This window comes from Protomyctophum bolini (assembly GCF_963924005.1).
Source record: "Protomyctophum bolini genome assembly, chromosome: 20".
Lineage (NCBI taxonomy): Eukaryota > Metazoa > Chordata > Actinopteri > Myctophiformes > Myctophidae > Protomyctophum > Protomyctophum bolini.
The window spans coordinates 39,241,997-39,247,996 of NC_137881.1; positions in this window are offsets into that span (position 1 = coordinate 39,241,997).

The window sequence follows — 6,000 nt, forward strand, 5'->3', positions numbered from 1 at the left end:
CAGTAACGGGAGTCTCCCTGACTCTCTAGCTCTTTAATAAACAAATACATTTTCAGGTGGGTAAATTATGCCACATTTCAGCCAATCAGGGAGAGTACCCATTTATCAGCTTCAATTGTAGTGCTCCAGCTCCAATTGTGTCTGGTCATTTCTTGTATTTGTACCATCACATCCACTTTGTTATTTCTACCCTGGCCTGAAAATGCAATTTCTGTTTACTAAAGATCTGGAGAGTCATGTCACTGAACAAACACTCTGTCTCTATAGCAATGGTTGCTATCACAATATAGATATTTAACTCTTATTTTAAACAAAGGAAAACCACTTGCCCTATACCTTTTAGGGGTTGAGGATTTGTTTTTAAAGCCCCGTTATTCATGTAAATACAAAAATGGGACTGGGTTGGGGAATAACATAAAGGCCTATTTTAGAAATACAAATTCTTAAACTAAACCTTTTTCATTGTCATCATCATCACAAATAAGCGGCTGCTGTCTGTCCGCTGTTTCATGTTTAGTGTTTACTTTACGTGCAGGGCGCATGACGCTATGCTCATTGAGTTCAACAGCTTGTTTACAACATGGCACAGAAACAAAGGTCTGATTCCTTTGGTGGGCCCGAATCAACGAAGGAACTTCTTCAAAGCCCACCCCCCGTAGTTCCCACAGCTATAGACACCAGTGTGAAGTGTTCTGGTGAGGAGCTCTACACGTCCTGTGTCTTCGCTTGCTTGTATGAGACATCCTGCCAGGATTCCTTCCTCACACTGGAGAGAACATAGAAACAGTGGTGCAACGGTTTAATCAAACTTATTGATTTAATTGATTACAACAAATCAGTGATTGTTGTGCTATACCCGATTATTCAATTTAATGAAAAAGTAGCCTATTCAATAGAATCATCACAAGTATTATTGATAGTTATGGTTGGGATTCCTTAATGATGGCCTCTTAACGGTCCCCTTACAGGTCTCTAACTTAAGAGTGTACAAATGGAACCAAATGGATCGATTTGTACACTCTGAGTTATGGTGGTCGATGAAATTAAAATGTTTAAGAACTTGTAGTTGTATACATGACGACGACAGGCCCGGAAGATAATAGGTCCATTAATTTTCCCCATAGACGTTTCAAAAAGTATTTATTTAAAAACCTTTTAAGCCTCGGACAAAGTCAACTCTTATTGTGACAGATCATCAACACGTTTTTAGTTTTTCTCCTTTCTAATTATTTTTGATCGGCCCAAATTGCATTGAGTAGCCTATATTGTCATGATCTGTCACAACAAGAGTTGGCTTTGTCCGAGGCTTAAATGTCTTTAAATAATTACTTTTTGAAACTTCTATGGGAAAAATGAATGGGGAATTCATTCTGAATTCTCTCCCAGGCCTGTCGTCGTCATGAAAGGGGGCTCTATAGAAGACGTGAAGTCCACAAACTCCACATACCAACTCGGACAGTGTTCTGGAAAAACATAACGATGCCAAATGTGATGGAACCGATTCCAGTTCCTCAATGCTGAACGTGGATCCTCCGGTTCCGGATGCCAACCCTAGACTTGCAGCCAACCAGTCCCTATTCTGGGCATGTCTGAGTATGTGCAAATTAGCCGATTTACAAGCCCAGAAATTGGGCTTGTGACCGATGATGAATTAAGGCTCTGTTCCATTTGTCTGCACAGTGTGTTCTCGAAACCTTTTAATTTTGAGTTCCCCCATAACTCTGAGTGTATAGAGCACCGAAGTCTTTTTATATATATTTATATTATATTTATATATTTATATTTTTTAATCCCACGATTTTGTAACCCATTTCTCATCCCTGTGTCAATTATCTAATGTGATCCTGGGCTCTACACACCCTCCGCCAACCTGGGGAGAACAACGGACTTGAACTCATGTTTCCTTCATGCCTGAGTGTCCAAGTTGCTCCTTTACACCTGACAGGGGGGAGTTTCCCTGGTTGGACGTAGCGCGTGGAAGCGAGCGGGAATCGAACCCAGGACCTTCTAGCTGTGAGGCGACAGCACTACCAACTGTGCCACCGTGCCCCCTCGAGAGCACCGAAGTCTGACGTCACTTTCCGTAGAGGGCACCAGTACACAGGTTCATGTTTTTTTTTTTTTGAGTTATAATCCCCATAGGGGGATTTTAGATCGCTTCATATAAGAACTATGTTTGAAAAATATTCCGACCACCCCGGCCTTTCTGTCAGGTGAGTGGCTGTGTGTCTTTAATGATGTTCATTAATATTTGATACAGCTAGTTTCTGGAGAAAATGGAATTAATGTGGCCGCAAAAGCCTTGAAACTGAACTTAAAGTTAACTATACTAAAGAAACAAGCAGGAACTGTTACAGGCTTTTCCCTGGCTTGCAGTTCTCCCCTGTTGTCTCTTACTAGACTCAAGTGAGACTGAACTGCCTCCACCTGCAGCAATCCTGCTCTTAAACAGGTGGGGCACACCGTCCTCTAATTAGTAAGTGGTCATTAGTTAACTCACCACACAGCTAACTAAACCTATGAGTAATCTCACTAATCTGCCACCTCACATTAAAGGAATATTACATTTACATTTCACAGGCCCAATTAATTTACAGAGCCTAACACAAATAAGACATAATAAACATGAACAAACACCCCTCTTGCTCTAGTTTATGGTACTTGGCACCTTCCAATCTAGACCAACAGAAAATTAAATTACTTCACACGGTGACATTAAATCAACATTTTAAAAACATTTTAGTCCTTGTGGGAAATGTCAGATGTCCACTGTAAAGAAAACATGCAACACAACAACATTAAACCCATTTAATGCGGGAACCCCTTTTGGTGTTAGCATTACGTTATGCTTTAGCCATTTAAAAATAGCATATCTACAAGCTCATAGCGCTACAAGCTTGTAGGTCTGCTATTTTTGAAAAATCGAAGAACGACTGACATAGAAACATAGCTTTTTCAGAAAACTGTTTTTAGAATCTGATCACAGGTCAGAATGGGTTAAACCCACACTTCCCAGCCGACTTGATGGTTTGGAATTACTATTGGAAGCAGCAGTGTAGTGTGTGTGCATGCATAGTTCCTCAGTACTACGGTCTATAGGGCATGAGCTGGCCCGTGACACACACACACACACACACACACACACACACACACACACACACACACACACACACTCTAACAGTTGAAATACACCAACCTTCCTGAAAAGTGGGTGCAGTGGAGGTCAGTGAAGACATGCCGCTGGCACCTTGCTGAAGGGGGAGAGACAGAGAGTAGAGAATACATAAGAGTACTCTCATAAATAATAGTAACGCACAAAGTATAATTCATCTATAATTTAACGCCTTTATGTTTTTTTTAAGAGTTAAATATCTAATAATGGTCCATTTGGTAACCAACTCTTCATCATTTAGCTGGGGACCACCTGGAACCCCCTCAAGGACCCCCACCGGTCCCCGGATCACTGGTTGAAAACCACTGCTCTAAAAGCATGATATTAAATTATCTAATTAAACCATCTAACCAAAAACATATATCTATCCATCCATGAAAATAGAATATCCATCTTCTACACACATGTCTATTCATACAGTATCTACAAAGCCAACTCGGATCGTGACAAATCATGACAATGAACACAATGTTTTGGGCCGATGTTTTAAATACCATGCACAAAAATTTAGTATTGATACAATCGATTATTGGCATAGCAAAACGATTCGATACCGATTATTAACGGGTCCATTTGGTTCCATTTGTACACTCTCAGAGTTAAACCAGTAAGACTTGAGTGTACAGGATGTGATGAGGTCAGATGAAGATATGGAATGTCAGAACAGGTCAGCTCCATATATGGAGATCTAAAGCCCCATTCAGACCGAAGAAGCAGAAGCTAGCTTCTGCTTCTTCGTCCCATGTTATCTCTATGCAGAACAGCTTCTGCGTTTAAAAGCTGGAACAATAGCTTTTTTTTGTTTTTGCGTTTTTTTTTTCTCACCGAACCTTAACTTTAAAGCAGCTTTTAAAAGCTGGAGCTTTAAAAATCTGCGTGTAGCCAATCAGAGCACAGCGTGGTTTGAGGAGGCGGAGTTGAGCTCATTTTACGAAACCAAAAAGCTTTGAAAAAGCTGTCCGAGCCAATTGTCCGCATTAAAAAATAAACTTTTTAAATATGGGCTGTATATGAAATATGAATGGATATTTGGCAAGACCATAGCATATTTTGTGATAGAAATTAAAGTTTATATGAGAAACAAGTTGTCGAAGCGGTGAAAACAGGTTGTGTTCCGTGTGCCGTCGCGAGTGTCACGTTTCTGGGGACAAGTCATCGTGCATTCACCCCCCCCTCCGGTTCTCATCGAAGCTATGGATGGACTACTGAACTGAACTCTCCAGAACGCTATCCGTCGCTTGTGGACTGTTTGTGGACTAAACAGTGCACGCACACACACACGGTTGATAAATTAGCAGATATAGATAGATAGACAAACAACTAAACAATTATAGTTGTGTCGGAGTTTTCCCAAAAACAGCAGCCCGCTGTCAGCGCGTTTCTGTGCCGGTCCTCGTGTGTTTTGCTGGACGTTTCCTCGCACTAAAATTAATTGCCCTTGTCGCGGGACCTCGCCCTGAGCACAGGGAGTTGACCACTGGTGTACGCTCCTCGACACCCAGTCTCAATTTAGGGGGTCCTCCGCGGGCCGGGCCACAGGGTCCAGAAGTCGGTCCACTTTCGCTCGAGGTTTCTCCTCGACGACGGGGTCTGGCCGCAGGTCACCCGAGGCACTATCACCGTGGTACAGTGGCGCTAGTAATGTACTACAGGAGTGGGGCCTTGATCATACCTTATATCAGTTGTATGTACCCCCTCTATTTATGCAATATGTTGCCCATGTTTTGTGATTGGTTTGCTGCGTTCTGAATCGATAAACCAATCGCATATAAGATTTATTTGAGGGAATCATTTAAATTGGTCTATTGCGTTCATGTAGGCCTATCGATGAACCTCATACCAAAAGTTGAAAGATAGAAGATAGCCTATATTTATAGATAGATAGAACACGTGTGTGTGTGTGTGTGTGTGTGTGTGTGTGTGAGAGATATTGAGCACCGTGGAGGAGCCGACACGGGGCTCACTTGCGAGCCAGTTCTCTCTCAGTGCCCCTGCAGTAATTACCCCCTCCCGGTTCCCACCGAGGTGAACAACTGAACCCCGTAGCTGTCTCTGACCGTGGACTAAACACACACACGGTTTATAAATGAGCATATATATATATATATATAGTCTATAGACAAAGAACTAAAGTCCAGAGTCCCCAGCGCGTCGTATGCACCGCGTGTGTGTGTGTGTGTGTGTGTGTGTGCGCGAGAGAGATCAATAATTAATAGCCTTTATTATAAAGGCTATTAATTATTGATCTCTCTATGCACATGCATATCATACAACTGATATAAAGTTTATATCAGTAAACGGTGAGGGTCCGTGGGGGTGGTGGAGGAGCGGTCTCTACTGCCACATATAGCCAACCGAGGTCAGTGACAGACAGACAGCGCCGAGATAGGGGCTCACTTCCACGGGAGACTTGGGACTGAATGTCCGGAAACCGCACGTAAACATAAGCTGTTTTAATTGCTTTTACGACGTGCTGGATATATACAATTGTATTTCTACGGTATGCTCTTTCTAAATCAACATTAACATTACATACAGAGCCGCCATTTAAAAAAATGCCCGGAGGGTTTCGCTCGTGGCCAGCTGGGGGAGAGGAGAGCGGAGTGGGGGGGAGACATGAGCGCTGAAGACGGGGAGGATTGAGATCCGGTCCGTTCGGTTATTTACAAACAAGTTTACCAAGATTATATTATTTATTCATCCATACATAGGTTATGATGTAACTAAATATATAATTATTTCTCCTCTACAGTCGCTATTTTACATTTTAGACTTTCAAATGCGCATCTGCTCAAACTGCCCGTCTCTCGTCTCAAAGCCAGACAGCC